The 25,245-nt window shown below is 44.5% G+C and overlaps 1 protein-coding gene across 4 annotated transcripts in view; it reads left to right on the top strand.

Moving 5' to 3' along the window:
- The window catches only part of PHYHIPL (phytanoyl-CoA 2-hydroxylase interacting protein like), a 133,947-nt gene that overhangs the window by 44,836 nt on the left and 63,866 nt on the right, over positions 1–25,245 (top strand). Inside the window, exon 1 of one of the 4 annotated variants that reach the window (XM_067299791.1) lies at positions 4,194–4,201. The exons of the other annotated variants lie outside the window; for them this stretch is intronic. The gene's annotated coding sequence lies outside the window, so the exon portion shown is untranslated. Of the gene's footprint in view, positions 1–4,193; positions 4,202–25,245 lie in introns of those variants that run through there. 4 annotated transcript variants of the gene reach the window in all.

Genomic DNA, 25,245 nt, shown 5'->3' with positions numbered 1-25,245 from the left:
CTGTGCTACTGGAAGTCCTCTATGGAAAGAGGAGAGTAAATTATTTACCGCACAGGCAAGATAATACTAAATGGTACAACAGATAAACCATGTAGCTAAAGTGAACTAACGTGAGCATGATGTGACATTCATGAACCGTTTATTTAACCTGGCTTCTATGCGAAGCTGGTGATCTCTGGCAGCCCATGGACGTTTTGCAGCCATGAAATGAAGCTGTCTTCTTGAGAGCAGGCACAGGTTAGTCCTTTGAAATGCACAGCACCTTCAGCGCTGTCCAAAAAACGAGCGATATGTTCTCAGAAAGTTGGAGAAATAGGAAAAACAAGTGATTCTTGCCAGCATGAATATAAAGGAGGTATCTAAGACATTATAGCATCTCCAAACAGTGCTTTGCTGTTTAATTTGCTGTCATCCGCGGCCAAACCCTGCCACTGGTGGGCAGAGGCGTAAGCTTCTCTCTGCAAGGGGACATGCTGCCAAGCGACGCTCTTGCGGCTGTTTTGATGTGGAATTGCACCCTGCAGCTTAGGTACAGCATGCTCTGTGCACGCACTGTAGTCTGCAATAGACACTGATATGATGTGACATATCATTAACCAGAGTTCCTCTCTGAAAAGGGAGAGATAAGAGAAAAATATGAGCAAAGATAGTAGGTGGCATCTTGATTACTGAAGCAAATGGACTCCAGTGTTCATCCGCTCTAACGGCAGAATATTTGTCTTGAACACCTGACTCTCTTTGGAGGTCTGGATGAGCTTTTTTCATCAAAAAGATTTCTCCTTTGTTTTATCCAGAAGCATTTTAAAGTGCCTGTGACGGTTATTTTGGCTCTCATGCCCTGCCCCAGGGCTCTTGGCACCTCCTTCAGGAAGGAAACCCCACCTGGCGCAGCACCTACGTGTGCATCCGTGTCCTGTAGCGGGGGGAAACTATGAAATATCAGCGGTCAAAAAATTGTAAAGGGATGAAACAAGGAGGAAAACTCACTTTCTGCTTTCCTCATGCTTATCCTAAGTGTTCTTCAAATGCTTCTGTCTGTCTGAAGTATTTTTGCACCTCCTGCCTCCAACCTGTGGTGCTGCAGAGCTCGTTTTCTCTGTGAGCTGAGAGCTCCTGGCTCTCATGCGGAGACGGAGCTGAGTGGCTTGTCCGGAGCAACACAGCTTGTGGCTAGCGCCGGTGACCGGACAAACCTCCTTTGCTTTGCCGTGCTGCTGACAAAAAGGACTTGCTGTCATTCCTCTTCATAACTTAACGTAGAGACGGCAGCATAACGAGATCCAGTGTGAGTGCGTTTATCTGCAGAGAGTTGAAATCTGCTCATCTGATCATTCAAGTAAGCCTCTATAAAAATGTGCTTCTTGAAGATAAATTAGCTATCATAGCTAATTTATTCTGTATTCTTCCTATTAACTATGTTAATTCCCTTAACTCTCCCTGCCACATTTCTTCTCTTTGCCTCAGTTCTGTTTTGATCTTCTCAGCACTGGTTTGAATGAAGTTTTACATCATGACTGCCATGTTAAAATACCTTCCAAAACCAGCCCCGTGCTTCTTCTTCCTTGAGTAGCATTTGTTTCTGACAGAATGGAGGCTTTTTTGCTTTGTTTTTACTTTAAGGACCCTTGTGCAAACACAGTGGTGCTGGTACAGGTGTCCTCTTTTCTTGCGTAGTTTCATTGTTTTGAAAACTGGGACAATCTTTTGGCCATTCTTTTATCCCCGAGATCATCCTTCAGAGGAAAAAGCCAAATCTCTCATTGCTGAGCTGTCGTTAGGCCTTTCCAGGTCTGCAGATTGGACCGCAGTGCCTCATCTTGCAGATTTATTTTATTTTTCTCCTGCTGCTCCCTGTGTTCTTCATCACTTCCTAAGTGCAATGGTCCCGTCCCGTTAACATGAGCGGAGCCTGGACAGACGGCTGTCTCCTTGCCTTATTTTTGTATTCATTTCATTTTCATACTGGTCATCCTGTTTTGTTTTGTTTTTTTCTCTGCTGTAGCACAGCCTGCAGTTTATGGGTGTTCACAAAAAGAGAGGTTTTCGGTGGTGGGCTCCTCTGCTGACTCCTGCAGAGGCCATTTGGATCTCCAGATGCTCCTCCCTTCCCTCCCCGAGGGAGCGTGCTACGGGCTCGCAGCGCGGAGCGGCTGCCTAGCAGCTCGGCTGCTGAACGCAGCCGCCGCGAAGCAGGGAGCGAAGCCGTAGGCCTTCCGGAGCCGGACGGGCTGCGTGGGGTGGAGGTCACCTTGGCAGCGCGCGGCCGGTGCCGGCGAGGACGGACGCTGGCGGGAGCTCACCGCGGCCCTCGGACGTGAGAAGTGCAGAGAGGCGACGGAAACCCCGCTTTCCCGAGGCCTGCCAGCGCCGCCGGGGCTCGGAAGGGCAAGGAGGGGTAGCGATAGCCCCGGCTCTTACCCAGCACTGTCTCCGCAGTGACCCGGCGCTTCCCTCCGTCACCAAAAGCTGTGGTGTGCTCAGAAGGCCGTGCAAAGGACGTCGGTCCGCGGTTGCTGCAGACATCCCGCAGGCTTAGCTGGAGCCGACACGCAGCGCTCCGCCGGTGCCGTCGCGCCTGGGCGTGCAGCGTCGCCGGGGGGGTTGTTCCCTCCCTGGGCAGAATTTCAGTCTGGGATTTGGTCATCTTGTTTCAGAACTCTGGTTTTGTTTTTCTGCTTTTTTTCACCTGGCTGTTTGCCTCCCGTTTTGGAGTGTAGGGCACGAGGTTTCTGATGACCTCTGCTTGGGGAAAAAGCACCATTTCAGAGCCGTGAAGTGGCAACTAAGCCATTTCCTAATGGGGTAAACTTCACCCGTAGGGGCAAAGCTCGCCCCTCCGGGGGCACGGAGCCTCGGGGCGGGCAGAGCCCGGGGGAGGCTTCAAGGGAAACCCGTGCGCTGGAGCAGGGCCCTTTGCCGCCTTCTCTGCGTTTTTGGGGTCCTTTGCTCGCGTGCCGTGTGTCCTGGGCTCCGCAGGAGCCGCCGGCATCTCTTGCTGTTTACCCGTTTGGAAAGCGTCCCCGAGTCCTGCGATCTCTGGCTGTGTTTAATTCACAAAAGCCTCTGTTAACGTTGCCCCAAAATGCTTCCAGCAGAATTACCGAAGACTCAGTTTCTCAGGTTGTTACATAGCTTCGGAGATAATTTTCCAACGCCGTTAAGACAAACCCTGCTGCCTCGGTTCTGAAATGTGTTGCTAAAAGAGGTGAGTGGTAGTAACAGCTCTGATCTGCCTAGTCCTTCATTTGAACACCCTCAGACGTGAACGGTGATGTGCAGATTATGAGCGACAAGTGCCATATTTTAACGAGTTTGCAAGGTGCGGCTAAGGAACGTTTGGACACACTGGAAGTTATTGCGTGCATGGAAAGCTTTAGCAGACGAATTGAAAAGTATTTTTTCAAATAAGATCAAAAAGAGTATATGCCAGAGGCTTTCTGACTTCCCTGAGGAAACACATTTTCACCAAGTGGTGTTTTGCCATAATAATCTCTTCATAAAAGGCTGGGCTTTCACCCTGGTTTCAGTCAGACCTAGAGCAAGAGCATGTTTGCCGTGTGGCTGTCGTCTGGCAGTTAAACACTAAATCTATACGGGAACGTATTGGAGACGATACCTTTATAATTATTGCTCAGAAAGTTTACTACAAGGTAACTTTCAGCAGTTAAATATTTATCTAGACAAGGGTATACGTAGACCCCAGTGGAATAACTCTCTTCTGTCATTATAAAAGAGTGTGTTTGGGCTTCGATTCGTAGGCAGAGCAGGAAAGGGACAGAACAGGCGCAGAGCACTGCAGAAACGTGAACTGAGATTAAATCTTGGCGAGCCGCAGGTTTCACAAACACCGCGTGCGAGGGAGTTGGAGCGACCAGGAGCCGTGCTAGGACGTCCTCGTCTTTAACGAGTCGCTGATGACTGCTGGCTCTCCCAGAGACCTCGTTAAAGCCGTGCGGGTTTGGTGCTGGCAGGAGATTGGCTTCTTGGACTGTCTCCTCTGCAAGCGCTTGCCAGAAACCTGGCCAGTCTCACCCCACTAAAACAAGTCGTCTTTCGACAACAGGGGCAAGAACCCACCGGAGGGGGATGCCACCAACGTGCTGCGGAGAGCTGCGGAAAGGGGACGCTAGGCAACAGAAGAGCAGCGATGTTTAGGAGCAAGGCATTTACCAACACGTAGCCAAGACGTGCAGAGTTACAGGTGCTGTATTTTTCTGGCGGTGGTAATGCTTCAGCCAGCACGAGGGCTAGAGTTGGTGGGGACTCCAAACACCCTGCAGCAGGGTTGCTGTGTCAGCTGGAGGTGTCTAGGTCCATCGGAAAAACTTGGGGGAAAATTTTCTGCAACAGCCCGAAGGAGGGATGGGCCTCACAAGGATCTCGCGTTGCTTGCTGTTTCGGAGGGTGACGGGAGCCCGCAGAGGAGCACGGTGACAGCGTGGCTAGTTAGCGACTTAAAAAGGGAAATAAATACCCTTTGAATCCTCCCAACTGCAGCACAGCAATTTCATCTCAATTTTTGATCAGAGCATATATTAAAAGAAAAAATTAACACCACGCTCATTTCAACTTGTGCCTTCTCTCTGGCTAACACGTACAGAAGGTTTGGGAAAACTGGGTTTTAAAAATAGTATCAGATGTTTATCTGCCCCAGCACTTGGTTTTTGCTTCGCCTTATTTCTTGGGCCCTCTGATTTGTTTCTTTGGCACAAGCGTGTCATATTTTTATTCCGCCTTTCTGTTCTCAACTGCGATTTTCCAGCTAAAATACAGATAGCACAAGGGGGTGAAAAATATGCAAAGGCCTCTTAGCTGCAGCGGTGGACACAGGTGGAAAGCGTGACTCACGGGAGCGACGTCCAGTCGTTGGCTGCGTGTCCTTTCCTCATGATCGCTGGTGCAGGGCGAGGTGCTGAGACCGAGTTTTCTGACCCGACGTCTAGGATATTTCCTGCGGTACCGCTATGGCCTCTTGCTTTGTTGATGAACGCTGTTTACACATGCGTTGAGTAATACCGTTTTAATTCTCGCTCGCTTCTCTTTGGCAGTGTTAGTTTGCTTCAGACCTTCTCCCGCAGGCAGGCTCATAAATCTTGCAGCAGGTGCCTGTACCTTTCTTGTCTCGGCTTTTAATGAGTTCAGCAAGTCTGCAGTCACCATCGTCGTATTTGCTCACCGCTCGTTCTGCTTCAGTTCAGATGCTGGTTCCCATTCGTTGTTAGCTACAATAAAATTTCATTATTATCTGTCCGCTATAATGTTTTTATTCAGGGTGTTGTACTTGTTCTGGGTCTTTCTTTCCATCTTATGTTGTCAGTTTAAACGATGGCAAAGTTCCCGTGCCCAGGCTTGGCTGTACCCATCCTTGTCTGAAAGGCGGTGAGAGCCCGCTGACTATACCAGCGACGCTGGGAGAACTTCCCAGTTGGTGCAGCCCGAGAAAAGCAATGCACAACACGGTTTGTCTGCGCCCAGCTACCTGCCTCCCCTGAAAAGGGGCTGCTTCCCATGCGTATTTTTTGCTCTGACAGGCAAAGCTGCTTTCAGGCATGGAAACATCTCCAGTGCTTTGCTGAACTCGTATGCACCAGTTTCTGAGTTTTTGGGGCAGGGTGCATTTGCAGGAAAGCTGGACTTTTGGCAGTCATTAACTGGTCATTTCATGTTCGTGGCTGGCAGCGTAAAGAGACCAGGAGTGCTATACGTTTTAAAAACAGAACTCCTTTCTGCAGGGTGTGAGGTCGTTTTCGTCTCCTGTGTTGCTCGAGACGCAGCGGGCGCTGGCGACCTCTCGCCCAAGCACTGGCTTTGAGAGGTGCCGGGGAGAAGCTGGTGCTCAGAGCGAGTGGGGAATTACGTGTTGCTCTGCTGCGTCCTGCTCAAAATGTACCATGTGTTAGCACCGGGGCCCCAACAACTGACGGCATGTCATGGCCAGGAAGAGGATGGGGAAGCTGTTGGCTTTAGGGATCTACTGGGATCTCCAGAGCTCTCGGTTTTAATAGGACTTTCTTATTTATCAGAGCCTCAGCCCTCAGGTTAGGTAAATCTTTCGTTCTCCTCCCTCTTTGATCTCTAGATTACCAGGTCTTTCCATGCACTTAGTGTCACTTGGTGCTGAGACTGAAAGAAGGCAATTATAGGCAAAAATGAGGTGGCAAGTAGAGAGCAAAGCAACGATGACCCAGTTCTAGCTGCTGTAACTCACGCACACATGGATTTCCTCTGGAAAAATGGTTAAATTCTATGGTAATCTAATTCTGCTTTCAAGCATCCTAAACAGCTTATTCTTTTTCTTTTCTGACAGTGTAGCTAGGATTTTAAGTTATATGAAATGGTGCAATCAGTACTAAGGTTACTCGAACCATTTCATTCGCCAAGTTAATCAAAAGCCTTTGGTCTGCACAGAATTCAGATAATATTTAGGGAAAAACAGGAATCTGGAAGGAGGTGGATCTGAAATTAGTTTGCCAATGATATGTGTGTCTATTGATTTGGATATTATAGAGACCTTTACTTGTATTAAATTGTCAAATGAGAACGGATTAATTTTGACTCAGATGGATCACTGTGCTACCAAGCAAAGCCCAGCAGAAGATACTGGTGGGGAGTTTTTTGTGGGCCATAAATAAAATGGGAAAACACAATAAGCAATTTCCTAATTACTTCTCCAAAATGTGGAGGGAAAAAAAAACAGGACTTATGGGAGAATGTCATTTTGAGCCTTAAGTTCACCCACAGTGAAGCGTCATTAAAATTTCTAAATATACAGCCAGATTTTCTATTTCAAAATTTCTTGCTCTGGGTGCACAATAGCTGTATTTTGGGCCTAATTTTTAAAGAGGAATTAATCAGTGAGCCAAAAATCAGTGTTTACGCAGAAACGGGAGATCGCAGCCTGATTACCTCAATGATGGATGAAAAGAGGACCAGTCCCAACCAGTGTTTTCCATGGTAACCAATTTGCAAGCTCTGCTTTATCAGAACTGAAGAAAAATAAGGGCAAATGTGAATGTATGTATATATGTGTGTATATATATAAATATATAGATAGATATAAATGTTAAAGATCTCTAAGATTTTCCTAGATGGCTGAAAAGCCAATATTCCTTGGCAAAGTAAAAGGATTATTTTGGCTAAAAGCATATCCTACTTTAAGAGTTAAAAAAAAAAGTAAGCAATTACAAATATATAATGTAAAGAGTGGGAAAAATCAAGCAACATATACTATAAGTTATGAAATGCGAAAAGGCAGCAGAAGAGGTCAAATATATCATCAGTGCTCTGCAATAGCAGGGAATTTGCTTGGTGACATTTCCAGCTGATCCTAAAAAGTGGACTACTTTCCATTTTGCAGAGGAAGGCGAAAAAATCTTAGAAAAAAGTTTTCTGACAGAAGGAATTGAAGAATGAGAGTATAATTAATGCGATCAGACAAGCCTGATTGCAGCCTTTGAGGTGAAATACACTTTTGAGAAGTAAAAATATCAATTTGAGGTTTATATTTTTATTGCTTGCATTCCAGTATCAGCTCTATAAGGCGCGCTTCAGGGAATGAGGAAGGGGCTAAATAACAGATGCAGCTTCTCGGTCCCCAAGCAAGCATTAAACAGGGGCTAACGCGGAGGCTGGTGGCACGGTGGACCGCAGCGCGAGCAGGACGCCGGCGCTGCCTGCGCGGCCGCTCGGCAGGGCTGCCGCGAGACGATGCCTGGAGGAGCGGGGAGGGCTGGCGGCCGGCTGCCCGGGCCAGGGGCGCCGCCGCGCCTGTCGCCGGCCGTGCCGGGCACCTAAGGCAACGTCGCATGGGCGGCTCCCGGCAAATAGCCAGCCTTGGAAAAAAATCCACGGGTGGCTAAAGTAGGCACGATCGGTAGGAACGCTTGGGAGATGTTATTTTGTGTGTCTTTGGTAAGTCGGTGCTGGGGCGCGTGACACGCTCTGATATCCACCTGGTGAAAAAGGCGCTGGGAAGCGGCCGCGAGTGGGAAGAATTCCCAAACTGATGTGAGGGCTAAAGATAGTGCCTTACAGGGAGAGCCTTAAGGGGCTCGATCTGTTTAGTTTCTCAGCAAAAGGCTTGAGAGACGACTTGATTACGGCATATAAATACTGTGATGGCTTCTAACGGGCTCTTTAATCCAGCGGAGAAAGGCCCGAGGAGGATCAGCGGCTGCAGGCTGGAGCCAGATGACTGCAAATAGTGAATAATACAGGAATGTTTAACAGTGGGAGTAATTTACTACTGGAACCAATTTTCAAAGGAGGTGATATATGCTCATAGAGATACGTTCAATTCCTTAGTGCCTGCCTTTCAGCATATCATGCTTTTGTCCAACGAAAATTACTGAATTTGGTTCAGGGGTGTTTGGGTGAAGTCTTGGGAGCCTTTAATACACAGGCCTGGTTACGAGATCTGATTGTTTTCCTTCTGGCCCTTTATTAATATTTTTCTAAAATAGATACACTTGTATATTGAGTAAACACTAGAAACTTCACTATGTAGGTATAATGAAGAAAACTAGCACATTTTGTTACTGTGTAATAAGTTGAACTGATTGCAACCTTATTTTCTGCAAAATATTGTTGTGAAGTTAGAAAAATGTCTGAAGTTTACTTTAAAAATGCTTTGATAAAATGAAAAGTGATAAATTCCTTCCCCCTTTCCCTAAAGCTCCGGTAAGAATAGAATGTCTTCTGACAATGCATACTTAGATTTTTTATTTTTTTTTAATTATTTTCAAAGCAAAGACACCATAGAGGATTTTGAGTGATGTATTGGAGAGTCTCAGATAGTCCTTGATGTGTGTGCGCCATATGACGAAAGATATTTGTGGTATATCAGTTGTCACATTTCAGTTTTGGGATTTTGTGTCTTCTGCAAGGCCCTGGATTTTCAGCCCCAAAGCCAGGTTACCAGAGTCATTTATGCATTTGCAGAACAGCTACGCTGAAGTAGCAGTAGCTTTTTCAGCGTGTTTCAGTCCTGACCACAGTAAAGCAAGCGTTGCGCTGCGACTATCCTCGTCTCACCAGAATCATTCCCCGACTACTGCAAGAGCTGGCAAGGCATCCGGTGCTTCATGATAATCGTGATGCATTTTGGCATCAATGTTTTCAAATAAGTGGTCTCGAAGAACGTGCCACCTCGTGCATAAACCGCCCGGGCTGCGTGCAGGTTGGGAGCGCTCTGCGGGCGCTTGCTGTCCCTGGCCCTCCCTCGCCTTCCCCCGTGTCCCAGGAACACCGCGGAGCGCCCGGGCGCGTCTCCAGCGCGGCGTCGCGTCACGGCGACCGCTCGCTCCCGCTGCCCGCGCTGTGAAAAGAGGAGGGTGCCTGCCGCCACGAGCAGGCTGGAGGAGCGCCCCTTTGAACCGGCAACACCGAGCTGAAAGGCTCCGTATTATCGTTCTGACTTGGCTCCCTGCAAAATGTATATTTGTTAAAGCACGTATGCGAATTAAGGGAGGGTCAGGCCATAAGCTGACGTCAGTCCATAAAAGAATTTTGGTTTTGTTCAGAAAAACATGACCTCCCTTTTCATAAACCAGACATGTATTAATTTGCCAGCCATTCATCTCGTCCAAATTTGACGCCAAAATCTGCCCCCAGATACATTAGCGAAGATGCAAACACGATTCCTGGATAAATTGGTGTCAGTGATGTATGTGTTTAAAAGCTGAATTTGAATAGGCTTGGTGAGCTCTTAAAACTCGTAGTGCTTCATTGCAAGGCTCTGAGAGATGGAGGCAAGCCTGTTTCTGAAGTGCAGCAGTGAATTTGCTGAGATTGGTAGGGCCGTTTAAATAAATGAGAGTGAGTGTACCACTTAATATTAACATGTCTTAACATTACGCAGTGTCTTCCTGCTAATAAAATTAATGGGTAATAATGGAGAACAGTCAGCTTGCACAGGGAAATATATTTTAAAGCAATTATATGAAAGTAAAGTAAATGTTTACAGAGGTTGTAGGAAAATTCTGGCAATAACATCTTCCTTGGCAGAACAGAGATTCATGGTGAAACTGTATAGCGAAGTGATCCATTTAATCTGATTTATTAGTACTTTTCTTCTTAAAAAAAAAAAAAAGAAAGCAATCAAACCCAAACTCTATAAATATGATTAGAATCAAAATAAGTGTTCACAAGGGCAAATATTTATATGGGCTTCAAGTCAGAATTTTAGCTTTAATGAGGCCAAAATGAACACGATCCAAGAGCCAGAGATCTCTGATTGTATTTGAAACAATAGTTTTAAACAAAATAATCTGACCAATTCACTGTATAAAATCCCACAGGGTGGGGTGTGCCAACATTTTATGCTTGAGGAGAGAGCACGCTTTCAAAGTGATAGGGAGCCCTTCAAAAACATCCTAGCAGTGGAAACCAGGGCAGAGAACTGGCCCTTTGCAGGCAGCGGAAGGAACTGAGCAGCACCTACGGCAGCTCCGGCACATCTGAGCTCCAGAAACCCAGCAGCTATAGCTGCGCCCCCGAACGCACAAAGTCCCTGACTGTGCGCGCGAGGCACCGCTTGCAGGCGACCGAGTCTTCGGAGGGAAGATTTTGCGGCTGAGGTAGAGGTCTGGAGCTCTCTCCACGCACAGTCTTTCTTTTTCTTGGGATGTGGCCGTGGAGGGCCATGGCACGCTCTGGAGACAAGTGACGGAGGCATGACTGAGGAAGTAAAAATACTCTGAACTAGAAAGCAGGAAAACTGATTTTGTCAGCAGAGTAGCTAAACATTGGTTTGGACTTAACTGAACCTACAAAGCTGCTTGAAGAGCCTGTGACTTGCACTGAGTGGTGACTTTTCCTTTCCTTTTAATCTTAGATTTTTGTAATGTCTTGGTACCTCTTGGTAGAGTTAAGCATCAGGTTAAAAGAAAAATAATTTGTGAACTTTATGGCCTGCCAGTAAAGTGCTAGGACTTAATGTGTGCTTCCTAATGCTACCACATTCATAATCCTACGTGGCAGCTGTGCTTTTACGTCTTTGTGAACTGGTTTCCCAAGTCCTTGAAGGCAGATCTAGAAGACAAACAAGCCACAAATGGAAGCAAAAAAGCACGGTACTGCAGAAATCCTCTTGTCCATCGTTCTTTACTCAGCTGGCACCCAAAGTCCGGTGTCTGCCGCTCTGCGATCCCAAGGCCAGCATCCACCGGGGAGCAGGAGGCCGTGGTTTACATGTGTTAGAGGGAAGCTGGGGAGCGAAGTCTTAGCACTGGCTGATCAGAAAGCCGAGTTGTGTGGCTCCTTTGAGTGTGACCTGGGTAGAAAAGTCTCATAGCAGAGTGTTAGTGCAGCTGTTCAGAAACTAAAACACGCTGGTTTTGTAAGTAGCCCGGTTCTCTCCGTCTTCGTGCCTCTGCTCAAGGGTTTAGGTGGGCTCCAGGGCTCGCTGCTCAAGCCGGGGAAATGCCACGAGTGGTACTGCCGTCGCAGGGGCGTCAGCAGCTTGCTGCTCCACGCAGGGTGCTGCCCAGGCGTCCCCGTGGCTGCGGCAAGCTCAGACAGCTGGCGTGAAGGGCGGATGAGGCCTGGCAAGGGGACACCAGAACCTCCCATCCAGCGCTCCTGCTCAGGCAGGTGTAAAGCACAACACGCTGGAGGAGAAGAGTCGAGCTTTTCATTGACTCCCATAGATTCCCAGAGAACTGTAGCCACTTAAAAATACACTGGAGAACAAGTCCAGCAAAACCACCTGCCCAGTATTTTGGGGTAGTTAAAGAGAGGGGAGCATTATTTTTCATGTTACAATCCCACTGAGGGACACAGCTGAGATGGACTGTTTCTGTGCAGAACTGATGAGAGAAATTTTATATTGCTTCAAAAGTTTATGATTAAAAGAGAAGAAAGACGGAATGGGAATCAGTTATGAGATGGTGAAATGCTCACAGAAATTCAGTGTCAGAGCGAGGAAAAGGCTCTGGTAGCCTGGCTCCCAGTGCGGTTCCCTCGCGAGGCAGCGCTGCCTCTCCGCGCCCGGGAAGGAAAGCTTGTGCCGCTTTGGATCATGCAGACCATCGCCGTGGCTCAGATGGTGCAGAAAGGAGCTGCCTCGTGGCAAACCCGGGACAGGCAGGCGTCAGAGTGATGGTTTAGCAGCTATCAGCCTCCCATACCTGCAGCCGTGTGCTGCACGTGCTGCTTTTCCAGAGTGTTCAGTGTACTAGTGACAATATGTTGTTACACAAGGGAATAGGACTTGCAGAAATCACAAATAATTGTCAAAAGAGCTGCAGTTCTTGTGCCCTTCGCTCAGACGTATGGTGTGTTACCCTGCAGTCTGAGAGCCAGACTTTTATTTCAGTGGGTTGCTCCAGCGCTAGCTTCACTCCTTTGCACTGTGGAGCCAATTTGTTTAGGAGTGAGCTGCTTTGCAGCTGCACTTCTCGATGAGAATAATATAGAGCCGTTGGAAGATGCCATTGAAGAGCTAAATGCCTTTAATTGTAAAATAAGTGAAGCGTATTTAAGATGACGAGAAACTTTAATGTCTTCACAACAAAAGCGCTAAGAGAAAAATTGAAAAAAAGCCTGGACAGAGTAGGCACTTACCCAAAATGTTTTAGTAATATAAAAGTAATGAATGAGAATGAAAGCAAGGAAAGGTGCAGAAATTGTTCATCCACTCAAAGGAACGATGGAAAGCATGGTTAGTGTCCACATAGGTCATTTCACAATCCATGTCCTCTAAAATATATTCCCAATCTGACCATCTAATTTAAGAAGCTCTATGCAAGATCTATGTTAAAATTAGCTATTGCAATTTTATCTGCTCTTCTGATGTTTTTAAACTGTAGTTCTGTGTTATAGGTCATAAAGAACAGGGCTCGAAGGGACTTTAAGCTGTCTTTTGTTCAGTGACCTGGTTCAGCGTGGCCCGTTTTTGGTGGTGAATACAGAGCATCAGTCCTGGGCCGTCTCCCCTGAACCTGAGCCAGCACTCTGGTCTTGGCGAAGGCACAGGAGGAGATGTGCGGCTCTTCCAGCTTCGTTGCTGCCCGAACAGCTGTCCTCCGTCTCCCCAGATGCCGTGTAGCAGCTCTGGCCGAGCAGCCGCAGCTTGAATTGCGTTTCTGCTCGGTGGTGGTTCAAGCTTCTCTTTAACCATTACAGCATTTCTTCCCAAAGTAGTTTCTCAAGGACTTCACTATACTCACTATTAGAAACAGTCTTCTGTAAAATGGTGGGGTAAAGGCTGAAAGTGAATAAAGTGGCCAAAAGTGGCATCTGACATATTTTTCCTCTTAGTGCATTTTGTAGATTGTTTGATATAAGTGTACAGAAGTATCAGTCCAGGATATTAGGGTCATTCCCCCACAGTCTCAGGCAGGAAACAAGGCATTTAAGAGCAGAAATAAAGCCTATCCTTGGCTCAGGCTTCCTCTCCTGTTTTTGAACCGTTGCAAATCAAAATGCACATGCTTGTGATGCACAGGCAAATAGAAAACCACAAATAGCAACACGAAGGAGCCTTGTTACTGTCTAAAAAAATGCCAAAACACTCTCAGTCATTTTGGACCTTTTTCTTAGCTTTGCCCCATGATAAAGGCCTCATACATCAAAACTCATGTATCCACTGAGACAACTTTTCATCCACAGATCTTTTCTTGTGGAGTATGGCAGCATTTTCAGGCCGAGCAGTGAATTCTCACTAGAAATGCAGCCAAAGGTAGGCTTAAGCTTTCATGGCTTGTCTGTTCCTATTCTTCACCAGTTGCTGGAGACTGAAATAAAAATGCTGACCACCCAACTTGAATATTTCTAGGACTGGTGTGCCTTCAAAAAATAACATTAAGAGCACTTCATATAAACCACAGAGTTCAGTAACCGCTCTTTTTTTTTTTTTAACCACAATGTATAAAATCTTTTGACCTCACAACTCTTTACCAGCATCTGGCTTCATCACTCAAATTTTCTTATATTATGTGAAAAAAAAAACAAAACAGAACACAGACATTTTGAACGCAGGGCTCAAAAGGCTGACAGTGCTCTGCAGGCAACTTCACCTCTAAGTCATTTCTTCGGGTCTGCTCGAGGTCAGCAGGTTGTCCAGGCTCGGGAGCTTATGCAAAACTGGTGGCCAGGCTGAGCTGTTCCACACAGTTCTTCTGTAAACCACGTGTAGGGAGTGGTGCTTAGAAAAACCTTGTGGTTAGCTGGGTTTCAGCATACCTTTGCATGGGAGGGTGGATTACACACCAGTAAGGACATCGGAGCCTGCAGAGCATGCCAAGCCATGCGGAGGGGCATTTTCGCGTGGGAATAGACTGCTGCTACCAAGGGGTGCTCATGTATAACAGTAGCTGAATGGTCCTGTTAACGCTACATAGCACGTCACACAATCATCAATCCCTTCAGGATAAGAGATCTTATATACCTGTAATAGGCTGGTGTGGAAAGATTCAAATCCGTGCTTCCTGTATAGGCCTCATTCTCCTCCCTTGGTGCCTGTGAAGTCTCTTTGACTGCAGCAGGGAGCAGGGCAAGGCAATTTATTTTTGAGGAAGGTATTTCTTTGTGTATATAGTGCTTGAGGAATAACACTGCTTTGACCTGCCTTTTTGTAGTGAAGACTAATGTATGTGCTTACCTTTATTCATTTGCTCTGAAAATATTTTGGCTCGACCTTAGCAAGGCACGGTAGCTCAGACCTCACGAGCGCTCAGAGGGTTGCTGCCTTTGTCCTGATCTCATCCCGGGCACGGACTTGGATGTGGCGATTCCCTTTGGACCCGCATACTGTGGTTGTCCTTAAGCAGCAGCGGGGATGCTTTCAGCTCCAGCTTTTCCTTTCCCTTCTCGTCTATGGGTATTGTGTGTCCTTTTGTCCTTAAGGTCACTTTTAACATTTGAATGCTTTCCTCAAACAACCGGCTTTTGTTTTCTCTCCTGATGCCATTGATTGGCACAGTAAAGTTTATCAAGCAGTATATAACGGTTCCCTTTCCAGTAGCGAAACGTTTTTCTGGCTCCGTTTCTATTATTCCTTTTGGCTTGAAGGTCTGTGAAGCTGTGTCCCCGCCAGGCACCCTCCGTGCAGGATGCTTCTGCAGCCTGCCGTTGGGATGCGGGCGAGCAGGCGCCCGCCGCGCTCCGGTGTGAGCGCCCGTGCGTTAGCGCGAGCTGCTCGCGCTCTCCGCTCCGCGGGAGCTCTTCCCCACTGAACTTTTGAACCACTGAAGCAAATCAAATCTTGGGAGCGCGACAAAATGGGAATCGGCGTTCGGGCTGCGTAAAGGAAGCGTTCCAGCTTTTGCGCCGTTGCCTGGGGAAGCAAAGCCAACAGAGAAACACATTGTCCCGGATGGGTGAAAAATAAGGGCCTGTAAAAGGAGCCTGTTCTCCCAAGTTTCTAGTTTTTTTCTGGTGCCGCCTGCTAGGCATGACTGCTTATGTAAGATGACAGACTTCTGAAGGTTTGACTGTGATTTATGAAACCCGTGAAATATTCGTTAATGCAGTTTCCTGGCAGGGAGCTCAATATCAACGCCGGGGCAGAGATGCTGAGGTAGGACATGTCCAAGTAACCGGCAGCATGCTGCTGGCCTGGGAGGTCTGCTGATGAGGTTGAGTGAAGGAAGGAGTCAGGAGGAAAAAAAATGAAAAAAAGTTTTTTCTTCAAGCCTGCAAATAGTAATTGAAGAAACAGACTGAACTGTTGCTGTTGAAACAACTTTTTAAAAATATCACAATTAATCTAACTGCACTTTAGTATACATTTCCGACCCATCACTTCTCTAAAATGAGTTTAGAAGGACAATACCTGCCCTCAGATGCCCTCAGGCATCCTGTGTTACTAGAGTCAAAATTCAATAGGAAATCATAGCCAAAGCCATTTGCATGGCAATACTGAGTTGTGTATCTGCGTGAAGAATCCTTATTAACTGAGCTTTGATGGATCCTTTCCCAGTAAGCAAAAATCTTTTTGCATTTTAAGTCTGTCTTCTTCAGAACGGTGTCATCAAAGTGGAGAGGGAAGTACTGGTTTAAATGGTCTCGTCTAACAGATTTTCCTCTTTCACTTGAAGGAATGATGCTTTCAAGCTTACATGATGGCATTGCATTGCTCATACAGGGCCACTGTTTTGATTCATATAGTAAAAGTAAACCCAATGCTTTGTGACCCCGACTCCAGCATTGCTAGTACACAGGACATGTGCAATGGTGTGGTTAATTCCTTGGAAAAGATTAATTATTGCCAGGTGATGATACCTCCAAACTGGACAATCATTTTGGCATTCATCAGTATTAACTTGTTTTTTGTGTTCCTTTTCCTTTCTTCCAACTCAAAATAAGTCTGAATGATATTTCTGTGCTTCAGCTTGGAGTATGAAGGGTCCAAGGTGTTAGAAGCCTCTCATATATGCTAGAGTTACTATAGCTGTAGGTTTGCTTTTATCCTTGACACTGTTGATTAATCCTCTTAAGGATGATATAAGGCATATGATTTATACAAGCTTTGAAAACTGAACATCAGAGTATCTTCTTGACTTAGAGAATGATTCAGCAAGTTGTTTTTGCATCTGTCTAACTAAGAATGAACTGATCCAATTGAAATTTTTTGCTGCATTCACGAGCGTAAGGCGTTGCTGAAGCTGGGTCTCAGGGCCAGGAGAGAGCTCTGTGACACTGAGGAATGATCAGCAGCTTTCGCTGCACCTGGGTCTCCCACCGCCCGCATTTAGCTGCCTAAAGTTTAGGCATCTGGCCAAGGCCGGACATCTGGGCGGAGGCTGGTCGGTGGAGAAGGGTCCTTCTGCACCAAGATGGGTAGATGAGGTGCCTGTCCTGCGCTGGCTGTAGAGGGAGCCTAGGTGACTGTTAGACTAAATCTCTAATCTGTAGGTGACTCTACGTGGCTGGTGAGATGAATCCCAGCTGTAGTAAAACCTCACTCTAATGATTAGCTCGTGTCAGATAAGACCACATTGATTTTTTTTTTGTTTATTTTTTTTAAAAAGTATATCATCTTAAGGCTTATTAAGCAAGGGGTCTATGGCAGAGAGAATGTGGCCTATTGTTTTTTCACCAGCTCTTTGTTGGTTTCAAATAATTATTAACTCCACAGGATGAATTAGCTTTTAATTTTAAATTATTTTTAAAAATCTAGAAACGTCACATCATGTTTAAACCCAGTAAGCACCCATGTTACAAAACTAATGAAAGCAAGGACATTCAGATTTAAGGGTTTTTTTTGTAGGGCATTAAATTTCCCCATTATGTTCAAGCAGATATTTCTACAGTGGTGCAAACCTGAAGATGACATAAAATAAATGCATCCTACACAAATATTTTATTCTTTGCTGCCTAATAATCTTCTTGGAATTACTCTCTTCTTGAATGATTTTTGATGTTTGGTCCTACGGATCTACTGTTTAGGAGATCAGCTGCAGGCAAAACAGAAAATATGTATGCTAAAATTTGACACAAATCGATAAATCATGTGTCCCTTTAAATATACTGAAAGTAAAGACTCATATTGATCTACATCAACTCTGATTAGGGTAGTGTGGTATTGTTTTTTGAAAAAAGCAGAAGAGCTGCTGATGACTGAATTTTAGGCATCAGTTATTACATAGATAGCTCCCATTGCAGTCAGGCAGGGGACCTGAAATAAGTAGGTGCTAGTAGGACTTCACCAGCTCTATAAAATGGTGTCTATTGAAAGCTGAGATTTTACAATAGGTATTCTACAGCTCATGGGTTCATTGCACTTTTCACTGTTAAGAAAAAAATTATAGAACAAAGAAGGGAATCCCACCTCTCTGAGTTGATGAAATATTGGCATACTTTGCAGTTTGCTTGAGGTTTTGATTTAAGGAAAACGTGTTAAGTACACAGTAATCGAACCTAGGCTGCTAACCTATTCTCAGGAGAAGTAAAACTGCTCATCCTAAAATAACATCTATCTCCACTTTCCTGTAACACTCAGATTTTAAAATAGGGTATGTAAATGCGTTGCACACTCACACACTCCAGTCTGCTGAAACGTGCAGCTCTGCACATGTGGATGTGCCTGCGGATGTCAGCGGTACCCATCTTCTGCAGCATCCCTGCAGTCTTCCCCATGCAGTAGAGCAGGCACACATAAAGCTGCTCTAGCTCAAAAGCTTGTCAAGTCCAGGACTTCTCTACAGGCAGATAAAATCCAAACTCCTCTCTGCCTTTCTTTGCAGCATGTTAATTCATATTTCTTTTCTGTTTGTGACTTTGGCTTGAACATGAAATACGGCTAGTTCGTCCAGGGTGGGAACACTTTATCATCAAAACTTGTTGATGGCACAGTTTTATTGTCTCCTTGATGATAGGTTTCTATTTCATTATCTTCTCAGGGCTTGTGAAAAATGATGGTTTCTGAAATGATGAGGACTGTGGAACAGACAGAAGCCAGTTGTTAGACTTGTAGGGCACCTAGCATACCACCTGCATGAAAAGTGTCTCTGGAGCTGGAGATTAGACAGCTGGAGATGTGGGGGAAAGTGCAAATCTCTCTCTGTGGGCTTGGAGTGCATGCCTGATAGAGAAATTCTGCATTTTGCTATATCCCAAACAGTCTGCAAATGCCCATATGGATTGTCTTCTCAAAATGGCTATCTTGTATTTAAGGCAAGGATAAGGACTACTTTCAAAGAATAAGGCAATGCCTAGCGAGAAAAGGGAAGGGGGAGATAGTGGTTGAGCAGCATTTTTCTCCTTCTTCATTTCCTCTTTTCTAAAGTGACTGATTCTCCTCCAACGAACCTTGTGTATGGAAGCGAGTGCTGCTCTGCATGTTACGACTATGTGAGGTAGCAAGGTACAGCGCTACAGGCAGGATCGTAATGTAGCCTCCCAGGGCATCCCATCAGGTCATTTACCATTGCCTTTTCTTGGGAATGCCAGGGCTCTTTCCCCACCCCAAACTTCTCCAAGCTTCTTTTAAGACCTGCTTCCCTCTGCAAAGAATGTCTGAAAGATGAGACTTGTAGGTAAAATCAGGTGAAGAGCAAAGTGGGCCTGGCCATGAGGCCAGAAACTCTCACACTCCTTTCCTTTAGAAGAAAAAAACCACTGAAGAAAGTATCTCACTTGGTCACATACTCAAGCAATATGACTTGACTCTGAAGAAGATTAAAAGCACTGCTTTCCTTTGGTATAGGATAAGGAAAGTTACTACTGTAAGGTTAGTCTTTCCATACTTCACCCATGTGTTTTTCCTCAGGACTTTATCTCACACTTTCTCTTGCTGTAAATTTAGAGAGACAGACAAATTATTATCACATGTAGCATCCCTCGCCACTAGAGCTGTGCCAAGGGCCTTAGACTTTATCTTAGCCCTGGTCTGTCCACACAGCCAAACTCCTGCTGTAATCATCACTAGGCAGTCCCACAGCCCTGTGCAAAGCAAGCGCTGCTTTGGGCTCTCTGTGGTGCCACCACTGCACGTTGCTCGTGTCACTCCCACTGGGAGCTCTAATTTCGTGTTATACGTTGTCAGGGGATAACGGGTCGTTCTTTACACCCAAAAGCTCTTCTCAAGTTAAATTTGTAGATTCTTCAAAATGGAAGCAAGGGGCTTGTTTCCATGCCATGCCCTGGCAAGACTGCTTTCCTGACACAGCGCAGGATTGTTGCTATAGGACTGTAAGGATGGAAACACATACTGAGATATTTTATTGGGTTTTTCAGAGCTTGAGATGGAGGAGCATGCATCAAAGTGAGACACTGGTGGCTAGTGCTCCCGAATGACATTTATACAGAGAAACACTTCTGGTTCGCTCTAGAAATGGAGCGTGTGGGCAGGTGTCTCCTCTGTCCCTGAGGGTAGCTGGGGAATGCTGTACTGCTCAAGTTTTCTGTTTGCAACATCTTCAGGTTTTCTCATTATCCTCTTAGAAACGTGGGCAAATCAATTAATCAAAGTTGTTTGTGAAAAACAGTACGTCTCCTTTCCCTTATCAGAGGGAATTTTGTGCGCCATACCTCAAACTGCAGGTGCTAGAAAATCCATGCTTTGGATTTGTAGCCCAGTCTTTGTGTTTACTAAATTTGAATTCTTTTTTACACTGATTAAGATATACTGGCTGCCCACAAAAGATTAAGAATGCATACGGATTGCTTATCCAAGCTCAACCTTGTAAACAATTAAAATCCTCCTACAATTTTAGCTGGGCTTTGAAATTCAAATAGAATAAGTGAAAAGCTCCTTTAGGAGATTGCAGCTAGTTAGATACTTTATTGTATGTAAATTGTATGTATATGCTTACATACAGACATACATAATGTGATAGTGTACTTTGTTATAAGGTGGATTTAGAAAAGTCCCCAGTTTTAAACTGGCAGGAAGTTACATAGGAACTCCCAGCTGCAAATCTCTGTAAGATCTCTGTAATGGCCATGTTCATCATATAGCACAAATATTGAATGTTAGTTTAAACGCATATATGGGGGCTACGTTTCATATAATTCCATGTGCAATAGCCTTCAGGGTAGCATATCAGAGTTAAGAGCCCAAATGCTACTTGAAGTTCAATAGGAATTGGGCATCTAGCTCTTTTAGACCCTTTGGAAAATCCCCACTCAAATGTGGGGAATGAGATATCTGTAAAATAGATTTGGAGCAACTTTTAATAAACATCTGGATGTGAAGCAGTTTTAAGGCCCTTCCCATCCCAACTCTCCCCTTTCGTTCAGCCCTAAACAGTCATCCTCAGCTCTGTGGGGCGAGAAGATGCTGTGTTTTAAAAAAGCCATCCCATTTTAATATATGGGAAAGCTTTTTTTGGCCCAGGATTGAAACTGTCCTCTCTTGGGCTTTGAGGCAGGGTTAGTTTTCAAGAAAAACTCTATATTTAAATGTAGAGAGCAAGCTGGAAATGCCAGCTGTCTGAGGCTGTTAATGGTATAAAAATTCAGAATAAGTCTCTAGACAGAATGGTTAATGGCCAGAAAGTAGAAAAGGTAATTAAAGGTGTTTAATAGGTACATTTATGAAATAGCTGTGTGGTTTATCACATAGTTCTACAGTTTATCACAGGGATATCACTGCCAGGCATTCCTGGGTGTACGTAAAAATATGCATGTTAGCCCTGGCTTTTTTCCACTAGAATATATCTCATGGGAACAATGAAATTCTGAAGAAGTCAGGGTTAAAAAACGAATATTATTTCCAAAATAACAATGATACACAGAATGCTGTCATGGAAACCTTCCTTACAGAGACTTTAGCGTAATCAGTAATCATCCCATACTATGCTGCAAAAATGTTAACTTGGGTCACCGCACTGACTATGTAGTTTATAAATTCACAATAAAAGCACAGATTTTCCACACGTGATACTGTTTTTCATGGGCAAATGGCTTAGTTTGCTTTTCGTGTCTGAATACCTGGCTATACATTGTGAAGCTATATGGTATCAGATGGACTTTGTTTTCTTAAGAAAACTGGAATTTCCAGTTTCCTCTATCACTTATCAAAGGCTACTATGATTTCATGAACTCTTCTAAGCTTAATCCTGGCTTAGGGTACGACTCCTGCTTGGTCTTGTCCCACCAAAAGCAACAACTTCTCCTTGCTACTCACAGGTGTCTCTGTTTATACTGGATGAAATCTTTTTTGGTTATTAGTTAGATTTCCTGAAGTCATATATCCTTTGCTGGACCATAAACATAAAGAGACATGGTACTGTATTTCCAGACAGTGTGTCAAGCAACAGTTTCAAGTCTTTATCAAGTACAAAGTACAGACAGACCTAACTATTGCAAAGATAAAATATGACAGTGAGATTTAAAAGGATTGCAAGAGGTGGAAGTAGCAGAGTTTCTGTATTGATATGGTACGTGAGATGAAGTTTTTGAATTAGATGCATGTTGGCAAAAGGCTTTATATTATACGCTTGAGAAAGTCCAAGTTCTTGAATGAGAGATCACAAAGCTATTCAGAAAAATAAGCTATGAGAATGCAGGTATCAGCTTATTCCAGACTTGGTATATTTATGTGAAAGGGGCATATGTTCATGCATGTGTCAGCATGGTTTTAGTGGCATCTTCAATTTCCAGGTGGAATAGAAAGGCTGAATCTGGGCATTTGGAATTCATTATAGGGAGGAAAGAGGGAAGTCATTGATCTTTTCTTAGTTTGGATTCAGAATGTTCCCAGTAGCTGATTCCTACAATATGTAAGTGAAACTTTTTCTTATGCCTTTTGGCACAGGTGGTGGAACACTTAAAGGAGATCTGTGATTATTTAAACAGATTCCACTAGCCAGAATGTATGTTTCAAAAGAAAAAAACCGTCAGATTTTGCATGATGGAAATACAGTGATTCATAAGCCTCAGTTATCATAAAAAATGACATATCAGAAGAAAGATGAAAATGGAAAGATACATGTTCCTCTATGCCGATATAGGCACTAGAATTAGCCTCTGTGCCCTTTATAAGAATTATATGCTCTTCTGAAGCATTCCTAGGAAATGCTGCAAGTCATTGTAACCTAAAAACCTATTAAGATTGTGTGGGTCTACCTCTGAATAAAATGCCAAGAGAAGGTGTCAAATATGTCCTTTCTCATGCTGCATGTTTGCAATCCAGTGTTCAAAACAAAGACATTTAAATGGTACAGCTGCTTGTAGGACTTTCCTAGGTCTCACTGCAGTGAAAATAAATTACAAGAAAAGAAACAGATACGCTACACACCAGTGATGCTCTGGTAAGATCCTAACCCAAATACACAGCTGCCGGTAGTTAGTTCTCTGTGAGTTGGGCTCCAAAGAGAAAAAAGGACAAGAGTAGGAGAAAAAAATGAGCTTGGAAAATCTCAGATAGGTCAGTGGTGCTTGGAGCAGTGTGTGTTACCAGCTGTGCTCCGTAAGGTTGTTCCACCACCACTGAAGGGACGGGGAGGGAGAAGGCAGGCAGGGAAAGATGGGCTCGTCTGCATTGCAGAGTAGGCAGAGCACCCCAAGGTCACTCTGGTTTTACCCTCACACAGGATTTGTGGCTCTGCTTTCTCCCCTGCCTACCAGATCTGTTTTTCCAATGAGCTAAGCTCTGTGGCAAAGATGTCAGGGGTAAGTTCCTCTTGTGTTTCTATACAAGTTGGACTAGGTAAATCTTGAGGGGAAAAAAAAGTCTTAATTTACTTTCAGGTTGAATAAACACATCTGCTGTGTTCCTGCCCTGTGCTTCCATCTTTCCCAAGCAAAAAATACTGTTGATTATTCAGCTTGAAGCATCTCTCTGTACTGACTGACCACTGACCCCAGTTCTCAGCTTTTGTTTTAGCTTTGTTGTGATAGTTACAACAAAATGAAATAAAAATTTTCTGGAGTAAGAGTTACGAGTTTTCCATGCTAGATTTTGGGAGGCTTTCCTTCCCACTGAAGCAGCAGAATACTCATTCTACCTGACTCCAGCTGCACAGGAATTGTATGCGGAAAGAAAGTCTCTTTCTCAGATCTTTCTCTCCCCCCCCCAACCCCCCCCCCCAAAAAAAAAAGACTAGATACCAAATAAGAGTTGCTGACTTTCTATTTAATATTTAAGTTGCTCAAAAGCTCCGGTAATTTTTGGAAGAGGTCTTCTGCCTTCTGCTTCCATTTCCTCCCTTTTAATAGGAAGCTCTTTGTTCCTGCAAGAAAAGTACACTTCATTAAGCTTGCAATTGTTTAGACCTCAGAAGTGTAGACTGCTTAGCAAATACTCCACAATAGCTCTTACAATGGAGAGCTTTAAATAAATGGGTTTTAAACTATTCTTACAGTTTCTAGTGCTTTTTATACAGTCTAAACATGCTGTGTACACTATTCTTTGACTCTGCTGTGTTCCTGGAGGGGAATGAATCAGGACATTCTGAATGCCTTATGTAACGTATTTAGAGAACTTTCTTGTTTGTATCTTTGTCTAAATTTCTTGGACGGAATTAATTAATGGCAAAGTATAAAGGCCAACTTTGAAATCCTAGCTGACTTATACACTGGAGCTCAATTTGTATTCTACATCAAGGAAATGTTTGGATTTGAAAGAAGGACACCATTATCAAAAAGATTTCTGTAGATGGCTCTGTTCTTCAGAGTGCCATCTCTTTACCACAGGAGTGTGGTTTTAACATTTGGGTAATTCAAAAGGAAATTGATTTTTTGATCTGAGTACATATTTAATTCCTTATTAAAAATGAAATGCAGAGCAGGAAATAGTAACTGATTTGGGATAGGGAAAAAAAATCATAAAGATGGGATTTGTTTAAAACAACATTAATTTGAGAGGGCGCACAGACAGAATAAAGTCTGTAGCCTCTACTTTTATGGACCTGTAGAAATCTAAAGAGGTAGCAGCTTTGGGGAAAGAGAAAGATGCTTTTTCTTTGCATCTTTATTTGTATTGCAGTTTCGTAAGTATATTCTTTTGCACAGGACTGCAGTAATTTGTGGAGAGCAGTTTCTCAGTGGGTATAAGTTTGTCTAGCTTCATTGAAGACAACGGAACAATTTACGTCAGCTTGCAGATCTGGTCTCCAGGGGTTGGATCAGCTGATCACTGCAACAATTGGGAAGCCGGACGGGAGAGTCCTGCCGTTGGTCCTTGCAAAGGGGGGAATTCATGAAATACTGAGCTCTGTCTTAGAGGCAACTAAAGCAGTATCTTAGAGTATGTTGTGTGGCGTGTATGCTTTGCCCCTCTGCCTGTTCTGCTGTGGGACAGGCAAGGGAGAACAGAATGGAGGTCCTGCTTGTACATCCATGTTGTCCTGGATTTCAGAATATGTGAGTGGTTCTACATTGGGAAAGGCTTTCCTTGTAGGCAAAGCAATTCGGACTGAGGGAGAACAGAGGGAATGAAAAATCAGAATTTTGGTAGATATAACACTCCTGCTAAAGCTACTGGAATTTCTCCAGAGGGTGGTATAGGAGCCACATTAACTCCTGGTCTGTACGTGGTGTTCCCATGGTGGGCAACTTTGACCTTGAGTATTACCAGTGTTACAGCTGTAGGAGGGAGAACATTCAATAAGGAAGACCAGAGGGTTTCAGGCCTATGATTTAAGTTCAGGAAGTAGAAGGGAATTTTTTCCAGTCTAGAGATCTGAAAGCTTGGAGAGGGCCAATCTCACTGATTTTTTTTTTTTTTTCTGATCCTGGTCTACTAGTTTTCTAGTGCCTTACGGTTTGTGTGGTGGCTCAGATGAATGCAAAGTGAGCATACTGCACTGATGACTCATAGGCTGCCTAGTACCACCAGGCACCTTCCAGGTGGAT

The sequence above is a fragment of the Apteryx mantelli genome, chromosome 7 (genome assembly GCF_036417845.1).
Source record: "Apteryx mantelli isolate bAptMan1 chromosome 7, bAptMan1.hap1, whole genome shotgun sequence".
Lineage (NCBI taxonomy): Eukaryota > Metazoa > Chordata > Aves > Apterygiformes > Apterygidae > Apteryx > Apteryx mantelli.
This window is presented reverse-complemented; position numbering and strand designations above follow the sequence as displayed.